The sequence below is a fragment of the Coturnix japonica genome, chromosome 3, assembly GCF_001577835.2.
Source record: "Coturnix japonica isolate 7356 chromosome 3, Coturnix japonica 2.1, whole genome shotgun sequence".
Lineage (NCBI taxonomy): Eukaryota > Metazoa > Chordata > Aves > Galliformes > Phasianidae > Coturnix > Coturnix japonica.
The window spans coordinates 32,383,658-32,396,509 of NC_029518.1; the positions used below are offsets into that span (position 1 = coordinate 32,383,658).

A 12,852-nucleotide genomic window follows, 5' to 3' on the forward strand; every position below is an offset into this window, starting at 1 on the left:
AATTTTTACCATTACAAAATTTTGTACCATTAATTCTGATGACCACAGTTATAGGCATAGTTTTCAGGAAGCACATATTTGAAACAGTAGTTGATAGCTGACTAAACTTAAAATAATGCAAGACCTACAACTTGTAATATAAAGATGAAATAATAATTATGTTATTTATCGGATACGTATTATGGCTTTGATTTGAAACTTAAAAAAAAAAAAAAAGGCAGGAGAATTTGCTCCTTCCGTATGATTATTTTTTCATTTTGATGAACAAAGGAAGAGCTTGTTGTTATTGTCACCATGGTTTTAAAATGCTTTGGAGGAGAGAAGATGTTTATATAGACATCTTGCCAGTCAACAATAATAATTGCATGAAGATTGTCATGTGCGTTCTTTACTAACAGTGATTAGAGCATCAGGAATAAAAAGAAGGCAATTTGCCAGGGGGACATGGTTCACCATTAGGCCTGGAAATGGATAAAAAACTTGCTTGAAATGATTATGAATGTAGGGAGTCTGACATATGAATCATAAGGATTAGGAGGAGCTCTAAAATATCATCTTTATTTTTACTAAGGAAAGATGGCAAGTAAATGCCAAAGTTTTGATGTTCACTTTCCAGCAGAAAGAAGCATTCAGATTTTGTGGATTATGCTCTGAAATACTCAAGGGTTTGTTTTAGGGATTGTAGCAAGGCAGATGGTCAATACTAGTACTGAAAGCTTCATAAACTAATCATAATGTGGATATTTTTAAAGACAGATATAGTGATGCAGAGTTGTCATGATTGTTACAGATTACCAGAGTGATGCTTTATTGGATTTTAAATTATGTAGTACTTGGATATGCTTGCTCATGAACATGATGGCACAAAAAACTGAACAAAATCTATGGAGAATGATGTATAAATGTATGTAAGGGATGTTGTTTAGTGTTTTTTTGGAGGAATGGGGTGATGTATGAGAAATGTTAGTTCAATTAAAGTGTACATGCAGAGGCAGAATAAAAGGTATCTAAGGAGAGAGTTTTCATACAAGTTGTTCCTTGCTGTTTCTGTTGTGTGGCTCAGTACTTTTAGAAAGGAATCACAGCTTGAACCAGCAATGATAGGCAAAGGTCAGTAGAAAGATGGTTTAGAAAGTCTCCTGAGTCACAGAGAAGGTGAAAAGACTCATTTATCTTTTCCCAGAAAATATAATCCATATGAACTCTTTAGCTTTTTTCTCATTCCTAGATGTGAGGATGACATTGTGCCTATTACATACATGCACTGCATTTTCCCATTTTTAGAAAGCTTTTTGCCATCATATGACATTTTAATCAATCAGTTTTCCTAAACTCAGAAAATACTTTTTTTCTTCTGGGGAAATTAAGATAATGAGATGCTGCATTTTGATTTGTGAATGTGTTCCCATAATCATAATTTTTCAATCTTTATTTTAGAGTTTATAGTATGCTTAATGAAAATAAGGAATCTATATTTTTAACCTTCAAACACCCAACCCAAGCAAACTGGCAGTCCTGTAGTCTGGTCAGAGGAAGTGAGAGATACTTCAGAAGAAGGCAGTGTCATGGTAGCTCATCTCACCCACAAATCATCGATGGGTGAGCCCCAGATATGATTGAATCATGGGAGCTGGCTACAACAATAGTATTGCTTGTTATACAGAGGCAAAAAATAGTGGTATAGAGGAAACTAGATGACTCAGGGGACTAATGACAAGAGTGTGTCTCATCTGTCATTAGTTTTGATCTTGCCCAACTGAGTAATGAGTTGTTAGCATCTGATGAATGTTCACTGCTGCAAATGAAATGAGCTGATAGGTTTATCCAATTCAGTACTGAAAATTACCTACTGAAAAGATACAAGAGAAAGCTCTACCACTTGGATTGACAGAAAAGAAAACCCCAGAGAAGCATAATACTTCAGTCATCTGGTACCTTTGAAGCAATATAATAGTGCGTTATAGGTAAATGCAAGGAGTTTTGGATTTCCATGTTTGGTATCTTTTCCAGAATAAATTAACTATGCAGGAGAATTTAGGATTCCCTTATCCTAAGCCCTTGATTTTTATGTACTTTTTTCCCCTTCAGTATATCTCCATTGCTAGGTTGGTAAGAAGATCCTGCTTTCTTTAATTCCTTCAAGTCCCCTCCCACCTTCCCTCTTTTCCTGCATTCACGTATAATTCAATAGTAATTGCTGGGTACACTGTGCCAGATCAACCTCTTGTTATTTGCAAACAGAGCCTTCAGTGTTAAAGCTGCAAGCTGGCAGGCTTGATTGGGTTCAATCTTAGTAAAAGGTTTGATGAAATAAAAAGATCTTTGTCAGTACAGAAATGACAGAAGTTGGCTTATTCCCTCTTTTCTGCTATTTCAGAAAGACAGGAACTTGCCTTCTTTACAGTTTCAGTTTTCAAACCAGAACTTTTGAGAATAAAAGTTAATAATGCTCTATCCCCCAGTGAGTAGTCATTTTGAATTTAAAATACCAATCACTCCTTTGTGTTGTATTCATTATTTTGTAAAAAGTTGACCGATTTGCATTCATATATTCATGGTCTTTTGGGAGTTGATATTTTTCAGTAGAAGGCTTGTTATCTTATTTATTGATAACGTGCTAATGATTTTTTGAGCCATTAGTAGAAGAGCTTACTAAAGTTGTAGAGTAAGATTGGACATGCAGTCATTTAAAAATACTGAGATAATGAACTGATTAATCAGTGATGCTTTGTGTGCTTTACCACTTGACAAAACAGAAGTAGATATTTGAGTGCTGTTTGCATACAATCACCTCTTAATTCCTGTTTGTTTGTTTGCATGTCTTGGCCACGTCATGCATATTGGAAGTATGGCCATTGACATGTTATCTTAAACTGCTTAAGACTTTTGGGTTTTATCAATCAGTGCTGTAGCTGTGGGGCAACAGAATGTCTGTGTGAGATGCTGGGATGGGCTGTGACTACCCGAGAACATTCAGCTTGTATTCCATTGGAATGAGAAGTAAATGAAAGTCAAAAACTCTTTCACTCTTTCAAATAACCTTGATATTCAGTGATGGTTTTGCTTTCTGTTTTCATTTTAAGAAAGGCATGTATTAATATCAGGCTTTTCCTAATCTCTGTCAGAATTAAAATCTTTTCAAAATGTGTAAATATTTTCATCTATTAAACAGAACAACAAATTCTGATTTTTTATTGCTTCCTCCTAACCAAGAACAAGAAGAAGTAAAAAAAAAAAAAATAGTACTCGTTTAACTTTCAATTCAGTGCTGATTACCATTGGAAGCATTAGTAGAAAGAAGAAAATAAAGTAATGAAAGTCTCAGGTAATTTTGCAAAATTGTTCTAAAAAACTGAAATATACTGAAAACTCATTGAGAAGTCTTTTAAAGTAATCTGTGTGTAAAACAGTCATTGTAAGTGTCAATTCCCTTAGAGTCAGTAGATTATGAAAAGCTTAATTTCACAGATATTTGCAAAATGAACAGGTCCAAAAGTCATGCATTTACAGGAAAAAGATCTTAATAATTGTTCTCTTGTTTAAAGATTTGAGATCAATGGAAACATTCATTTTTTATTTGTTGTTCATCCATAAGAAGTGCACTGTTGGAATTAGATGATCCCCTTCACATGAGCTGCATGAAGCCTTACAGCTGAGTATGCTTCCAGATAAATAGCTCTGGGGCTTGCTGATAATAAATACAATGTTTTTTCCTAACTTTTCCTAACATGTTGTTTTGTCTTGAAAATATTTCCCTTGGTCCTTGTATCTTCTTCTAAGCCTCTTGTATGTAAAATTTTGCATGTTTTTTAAAAAATTATTTTTTTTTGGATGGAGTGGGGGTGGGGGGAAGGATTGTACCTGTGAAGTCTGAGTACTTCTGAGCAGCATATGAGAAAACTGTTATGGTCTAACTACTTTGGTGTACTTTGCCATTTCTTGTTGTCCAGCTGGATGCTGGACATGTAACATTGATGAAAACGTTGGGCTGAAAGTGTAGCCTTTAGACTGTTTCACATCAAGCTGAAACTAGCAGAATTTCTCCAGTTTATCACAATTTCATTTTAGCTGGCTTGCCATTATTTTTCTGGTGTAATAACATCCATTAATAGCTGTCTTGTTATGTTGTTTTTGTAGCAGCAAAAATGATTAGTACTTACACAAAGAATGACCTCCCCCAACTTCCACATGCGAGCATATATACTATTCTTATGTATGTCGTATGCATTTGCCCATAGAAATAGTGCATAAATTATCAGCTTAAAAAAATAATTATAAAAAAAAAAAAAAAAAAAAAACAAAATGAAAAAAAACCAAAAAACACTTCTAGGCTTAAAGAAGCATCTGAAGAAGTGGTTAATAATATAGGCTCACTGTTGTCTGTTGTATGGGTAATCAAAACCTGTATGAAGACGAGTAACAGAGCAGCAGCTTGTGATTCCAGGAAAGCCTTTCTTTACAAAGTGCTCCATTATTGGCCTGAAGGAGGATACAGACATTGTCAAAACATAGGTAGAGAAATCAAACTCCAGTGGAAATAATAGAGAATTTATATGTGAATATTTATTTCAATAAATGTTTATAAAGGTGAAGAGAAAATAAGTATTAATATTCCCTCCACCACACATGCATTTTGTAATATAGTAGTTTTCATTATATGAGATCTGATAGTGCATGAGTGAAGGAGCAGAAAATGGAACTTCTGGGTATTTGAGGAGTATTCTCACTGTTAGAATAATATAATGTCTGAAGGATTTCAGTTGTTGCTGAGAATTTTGTTCTATTATATCTACTATATCATATGTAAAACAACACTCATGAGGTGTTTGTAGCAGACAGTTGAACTACCTGATCTCTTCCTGAAATATTCACCTTCTGAAGTGTGTTAAATGCTTGAAAATAAAAAAGCTGTTTTTAAAAGCTGAAGTGTGATACACAACTTTCCCTGCCGCAGATTACGTCTGTAATCTTTGTACTATAACAGCTATATGTGTAGTTTTGAGACATAAACACAAGCAAGACATTGTAAGTGTTTGAATACGCTTGTTTGCTCAGTCATCAGTATATGCAGATATTCCATATATTCATTAAATTGTAGTAAACTGCATGGATATTAGCTGTTTAAAGCTACTGCATAGCGTTTTAACTCTTGTTCAGAATATGTAGCGAGCTTGTGGAAGATATTGAGATGAGCTTTGTAGTAGTAGGAAGTGTTAGATCATTAGGTTGCATTTTTCTTTCTCTGCAGAGCCAAATACCAAATTAGCTTGTGCACATGAGTATCTTATGGATGTTGGCACCCCATGTGCTTGTCTGATGTCAGTATTTTTGCATTAAACCTCTTATAATTGAATGTGATATTGATAAACTATAGAAATGCTCTAGTATAGGCCTATATACCTCAATAGTTTTTGTCAAGAGTACCTCCAGATATATTTTGTTACAGGAGGAAATATTTTTAGATAGTAAAGAAAGTAACTCTACAGTAAAACATCCAGTTGTTACCCAACTTCTTTCTACAGCAGGAAATATTTTATGAATAGAAAAAAGGCACTGGGCCAAGCCTGCTCATTAATGGTTTGTTTACATAAGTTCTACCTTCTGCTTTTCTTCCCACCCATTTATCCTCTCCTGATTTTTCTGCATTCAGTAATCTTGAGATCTCCTTGTCTGTGTGCTCTTATGTGGAAAAAAAAAAAAAAAAAAAGTCACTGTTCTCTATTCAGTTGTTTCCTGGGCTAGTAGTATTCTTGTGTTCCTACTGTCTGAACTGTAGATGTTTTAAAACAATTTTATCAAGTCCTTTCACACTTGTAAAGGCTTCTATTCAATAGAACAGATCAGAACTATGTTTCAATGAAAGGTGCAGGCAGTTACTTGTCTCTTTTTGTGCTTTCAGTCAAATAATGTGTTACAGAAATACAATTGCATGTTATCTACATTTTTTTAATTATTTTTTTTTTTTTTTTTCAGACTGCTGATAGATTATCTAAAAAATGACCATGAGTTCTAAACTGAGAAGTCATAAAAACATACTTACAATGATCAACATTTGCAGATGAACCCAGCCTGCTCTGCCTGTGCTCTGGGCTGGAAGTAGATGAGAAATACAGATGTGTTACCAAGACCATCACATTCTTTGAGCTGGATTTAGGAGTTTAATCTTGATTTTATCTCATGCTTAAATGAAAGCTTCTGTCAGGAATTATTTCCCCAAATCCTAGACCGTTTAAGGACCTGAAATTGAGGCTATTGTTCCAGAAAGTGTCTTGAAAATTCATCATAGCAGATCACTCTTGTACAACAGTTGTTGAAAGAAGGTGAGAGCTGCTTGTCTCACTTTCCTTTTCTTTGCCTCTTAAAAATGCAGTTATCTGTGTTAAAAGAAACAACCAATCAACCAAAAAAACTCAAGTGTAATTATCCCTATTTTGATCATAGTTTAGGTTGTCTTGCAAGGGACATAGGAAACTATGTACAGTGTTTAATCTAGCCAGTGACATAACTGGTTGTGAATTTAGTTTGATATAACTGTCCTTTAAGACTGTTATTTCTACGTTTTAATTATGATATGTAAAATAGAAATAATAAACTAATAAAGCACCTGAAGAACGTTATAGAGAGGCAGCTGTATTAATATGGAGTTGTATATTAGGCAGAACAACAAGCTGTGTGGTGTGTTCAGCATGTCTGAGGGATGGGATGCTATTCAGAGAGACCTAGACAAGCTTGAGCAGTGGGCCCAGGTGAACCATATAAGGTTCAGCAAATCCAAGTGCAAGATCTTGCACCTGTGTTGTGGCAACCCCTTCTATCAGTGCAAGGTGGGGAATAGAGCACAGCTCTGCTGAAAAGGACTTGAGAGTACTGGTGGGTGGGAAGCTGTACAGGAGCCAGCAATATGCCCTCAATGCCCAGAAAGCCAGCCATATCCAGGGTTGCCTTCCTTTTCCTTGTGCTGTACGCTGCCCCTTCAGATATCAAAAAGCTTTGTCTTTGAGACCAGAAGTAAAACTGTTCACATGCCTTTCTAGGCTATCCTGTGCATTACACTGGTATTCTGTCTATTGAAGTCTGACTTTTGAAACCATTTCATGAATGTTTGAAAAGTGAGAATTAGAAAGAGGGATTCAACAGTGATAATCCTTTCATGAATTATGATTTACAATCTTCTGTTGGTGACAGTATATACTGGTAAGTGGAAGATTTGTTAAGCTGAAGTGTTATTTTGGATTTATTAATGGAATCAATGAACTTAAATGCAAAATTATTTGTTTATTTTATCATACACTATCCAAGTAGGACATTTCATCCCACATACCTTCATTCCCACCCCCCCAAAAAAGAAAAATGAAAAAAAAAAAAAAAATAGAAAATGCACAGATCACAAGTGAGAATTCCTGTTTTGTGCTTTACTGCTATGCAACAAGCATAAAAGCAAGCAGAACATGTAGCAAAAGGAAAAATCAGTTTTTATATTTGCAGGAGATGTCCTCAGTCAGCTGAAACTATGCTCAAATCAACAAATCTGGCGAATAAAATTTAGATTATAGCGCTGTGTCTCAGAAGTAATAAAGATTTGGATCGATATTAGAAATATGTTGGAACTATCTTTTCTATTATTTTAGGAAGTGAAAACATTCTTCATGCTGACATCATTTAAAGATAAAATATGATTTTCATCTGAAATGAGTATTGACTTGGAAGGACAGAATAGAAACAGAAATCCCAAATAAATTCTGTGCATTTCCACTGCACTGAGCATGGATAGTTTTAGATGAATCTAAAATGACGTATTTTTATTGGATATTACTTTTGCCACTTTTTCTCAAACTGAATAAAATACTAGTGATTTTTTCTTATTTTTTTCTTGTGCAATAAACATTAAAATTGTTGTGCTAACAGAAGGAACAGATTCTTTAGAAAGATTTGTATGCACACACATTTTTAAAATATCTTCTGCAGAAGAAAAGATTGAGCACAGATTTAACTAGGTCTTTCGTTACTCAGGATCTGCACTGCACTATGTGCCTAAGCATTGATGTATTAAGTATGTGTGTCAGCATCATCAGAAGTCTGCTTTTATACTTACCGGTAAATCATCTGCAAACATTAATTGATTAAAACTGAGACAGCAACTAGTAAGGCTAGAAAAATCCAAGAAGAACTCCACTCAGCCCTGTCATCAGGTCAGTCCGTGCTCTTTCTGCTGCTGCTGAGAGCTGAGGACTTGTCAGTTCTGTGGAGGTGCCACCTGCTGAAGCGCAGATCTGGGGATCCACAAACTACTTTGAACCAGTGCTGCACTGTGTGCGTTTGTATCAAAGAGATACTTCTTCTGTGGCTGTGCCAGAAACTTCTCTAATTATGTCTAGAATCTGGCAAAATGTGAATGCACCAGTTAGAATCTGCAGTTTTGCCTTGGGTATCTGAAGGCACTTTCCCAGAATCTGCAAGATACTTCTCTGCAGTTTCCAGCTGAGGGTGTTTATTAAGAGTATCAAACTTAGAATCAAAGGGCACAAATTGTCCTTTAATAACTGTACATAGCTGCAAAACAAAGAAGCTCATTTTGCAAAACAGTTTCTGTGCAGTACATCAAATGGAGTATATCTTAGCCCTTTGAGCAGCAGAAAGAAAATGTGGTGGGAATTAAAGAGAGTTATGTGCTTTGTGAGAGTGTTATAGAGATGCTGTAATTATTTCATGATATTTGTATCTGGTAGTAATATAAGTTGATGGCAGAATACTGACAGAAAAATAAAGCCTGAAGTTAAGCTCTTTCTTATGCTCAAGTATACAGTCTACATTCCCCTTCAACATTTTAAGAAAATGAAAAACTGGCAAAACAGTGCAATGTCTGTAGATTTCATGCAGAGTAGAATCAAAATCTTGGAGATCAGGACAGTACTTAAGATCAACATATATAAAAATGAGTTAGAAAAATGAAGACTAGGTAATACAATATCTCTGGTTCCACTGTTTCATCAGTGATGTCTGTGTTGTTTCCAGTCATGAGTCAAATATTAATACTCAAAATGTTACCTAAAATAAGTAAATAAAAATCTAGAAACATTTTAAAAAAGAGTTAAATAGTTAAGCAGTAAGACACAAGAAAATGTTTAGTGTGAGATGATATATAGCTCAAGGGCATTGTTACCTAGGAAGCCTGCTGTCTTGCATTACAAAGACATTTGCAGAATCTTATTGTGGTTAGTAAAATAGTTACTGTGTACTGAGAAGAATGAAGAATTAGCTGTAGGAAGCAGCTACAAGCAGTAGAGAAGAACTTTAAATGAATCCTGTATAATATGAATATATGTTGACTTCTAATTTGTTAACCCTAGAAGGGTAGATAATTTTTTTCTTAAAAAAAAAAAAAGACTTATAAGATTCTCTGGCAGGCAGTGGTGGTCAGCTGTAATGATCAAAAGTAATTTTGTAGTGCAAATGGACAAATCTTCTCACAAATACTTTCCATTAACTATATAAAAGAAAGTCTAACAAGCCGATTCAAACCTCTTTTCTTTAAAAAGACATAGAATACAATGTGATATATTAAAACCAAAGAAAACACTATCGTTATTAACCCCAACAAAAAATGATCATATGCTTAGACACCAATGCAAATGATATGAAGGATTTATAAGAAAGATAATATAATATTTCTAATGCCTTCTGTAAAGCAAAGTATATCATGCCAAATTAGCCTGTATGCTTCCTCTTTAGAAAGAACAGTTTGTGATGACGTCTAATTCAGAGCACAGTTGCCTCAATTCTCATAGGGCGGGAAGCTCCATGAAAGGCATTCCAAACAAGTCTTAATAAGACTAAAAATTGGAGTTCTTTGTGTATTTACTTCACCTGCCTATGAAAATAAATTAGGTCAGTTTGTGGAGAAATGAGTTGCTATAAGGACACTTACAGATTTTACAGACATATCAAAGGTGTAATTGGGGATAAAACTGGTATTGTATAATTAAGTTCCTTTTTATTTTTTTTTTCTTTTCTTTTCTTTTCTTTTTTTTTTTTGAAGTTAAATACCCCTAAATTGTTGACTTCAGTACAATTTTACATGCATGCACACTGGAGAAAAAATTAAAAAGTAGACTTCAATTTTCTTATAAAACTTAGAATCTTAGTCTGCTGTGGATCTCAGCATTTGTCATAGCTGAAAGAAGGTTGAGATATACTTCAGTAATTCTGTTAGCTATTTCCTCAAACTATATTGATTTGTAACATTTAGATAATTATACTGGCCATAGTGGAGTTGCATTGCAACTAAGACAGAGACTGATATTATGATATCCCTTTGGATTTCACAATTGGTAAGTAGAAATTGTTGTATAGTATAGTACTATAGTGCAGTACCAAAATGGAAGATATACCTGAAAGTAAAGCTTAAAACATGGGTTGGAACTAGTGAAATACTAAGTTGAATCTTACTCCACTTTTCAAGTGATCATCTTTTGGAAACTAAATTCTGAAGTGTTCCCAAGTGTTTTCAATCTGACTGTGCATAACTTACTCTCTGGCAACATATATAGTAGTTACAAAGGTTGTAATTACACAAATATATTTTCTAAATGCTATTTGCTATATGAAACTGCATAAAGTGGTAGCTTTTCAAGGCTCATACATTTTCTTTATTACTCGGTGGGAGGAGAGATAACTAATTATCAACAGCAAGGCATGATATGAGCTTAGCAGAATTATCACCTCTGTAGTTAGTGTTTATGTTGCATTATGAGAATTTCCTTGAATTCAAATTAGATTATAATGAAAGCAGCTTATTATTAATATTGTAATAACAATTATAACTCATTCTAGTAGGGTTAATAATTGACAAGGTAGTATCTTAAGAGAAGATGGAAGCTGGTGTTGACCTTTATTCTCTTTTCTTCTTGTCTCTTGTGTCTAAAACTATCAACTTACTTTATCTGAGTGCTCAGTATAGCAGATCATAAAGCATTGTCCTCTGGCCTTGTTGGAAAGGTGAGAAAATCATAGAATAATGAACATCCATCCTAGTTGTATTTCAACCTTCTGCATCTGCTTAATTTAGAGGAATTATACATTAAGAGCTTTCTGTAATGCTTTGTGTAGTAAATCAGTTTTCTGCTGGGAAATGTTTTCACAGATGGACTGTTTCATAAAAAATTTCATAAGAATTTTTTGATACTGTTATCTGGAAATACTGAAATACTGCATTTTGATTTTATTGTTCTGTTACGCTATTAGAAGTTTTCTTATGAGTCAGACAGATGAAGATGAAACACTTTGTTTTATACTAAAAAAAGACTTTGCCTCTGTTGAATTAAACAGTTTGATAACATTAAAGTATTTTGGAATTTTTCATTTTTTACAGAGTTTGATGTTTGATGTTGGGCCTCCAGTTTAGAATAAAATGAAGTTTGAGAACCTCAGAAGTTTAGTGATGTTTAGTGATAAACTTTGGTGTTTAATGATTTTTGTAGTTATTCACAAAGTATCCTTTTGAAGATCATCTACTAGTGCTTTTGGGTGGGGAAACTCAGAGGATAACAGAGAAGGAAGGGGCTATATTGAGCAAATGCGGAATGTTCGTTGTTAGAAAGTCTTCGTTATCCATTTAAATCACCATATCAGAAATGCTGATTGTAGGGTTATTAGGAGAGAGACTTGCTTTTCCAGTGTATTTAAATTGCACTTAGTATAAGAAATTTCCATGCTAAAATTCTTGAACAAGCACCAAACTGCAGGGTAGCTTTACCTTTGCCAGACCTTAGGCCTTCTGTCATATGCTTGGCTGCCTGGGCATTAACTCCACTAAGATATAGCAAATCTAGGCACGCATTAAAGTAAAATTTTCTTGTATATTTTTGCTTGATGTGCAGTGAATTAACAGTGAGTGCTTCATCTTAAGAATCTGTGCACAGATCTGTAATTTTCCTCTATTTTCTCAGTGTACATTTGTTCTTCTTTGTAAAAGAAGTTGTCTTTCTTTGTTAGCTCACTTGCTAAAAAGAAAAAAATGCCAACTTAGAAGTACATCTCTTATAAGCCAAGTTATGTGATGATTCTAAACACAGAATAAGGAAAAAGAACTGAAGTTTTAAGATGTGTTGCTTATGGTAAGCTCCTGTTATTTTGCTTTCCTGGGTGATCTTGATTTCTAGATGCATAATATCAGAGGAAAGCCTCATTACTATTATTAAAAATATCAAAATCAAAGTTGTAGTGTTGAATCTATAATTTTTTTTAATATGTGCATTTAAATTAATAATCAGTTTATTCTAAAAGCATCTCAGTAGCATGTGAATAAGTAAGTAAAGCCTCCTGTTTATTTCTTGGGAAACTATAACAAACAACACAGTAACACTGTTTTATACAGCAAATTCGCTGCTAGAAAACATTGTTTTTTCAGCATAGCCATTAGCTCTGCATTTTTTGCCAGCTGAACAAGACTCTGCATTCTGTACTCAAAAATCCACACCAACAGAGGTGACTTGCTGTGGTGACTGCTGATGTGTAGCACCCATTGCCTCACTAGGTCTTGCATCCACTGCTTGATCTCATGAATTCATCAAGCATTGATGAATATCAATAGGTGCTATTTTTTTCCACATGGAGGAATTCAATTACATACCTGTGCTTTGTGTGTACTTCCATGTCAGGCTTTTTTTTTCAGACTGTCCTTCTGCTGCAGTTTGTCACATTGCAACAAAATGTAATGGAATATTGGTGGGAAGGTTCAGCTTTTATTGCCTTACCTCCAACGTCTGCCTCTGATATGGTGGGCCAACATAATAAAATAGGAGGCATGCTTTCAGAGTAGCCCTCATATATTGCAGGAGGTGTTTCTTAAAACTA

At 34.4% G+C, this 12,852-nt stretch overlaps 1 protein-coding gene across 14 annotated transcripts in view; it reads left to right on the forward strand.

Moving 5' to 3' along the window:
* The window catches only part of RGS7 (regulator of G protein signaling 7), a 207,693-nt gene that overhangs the window by 87,827 nt on the left and 107,014 nt on the right, over window positions 1-12,852 (forward strand). The window lies entirely within an intron of this gene.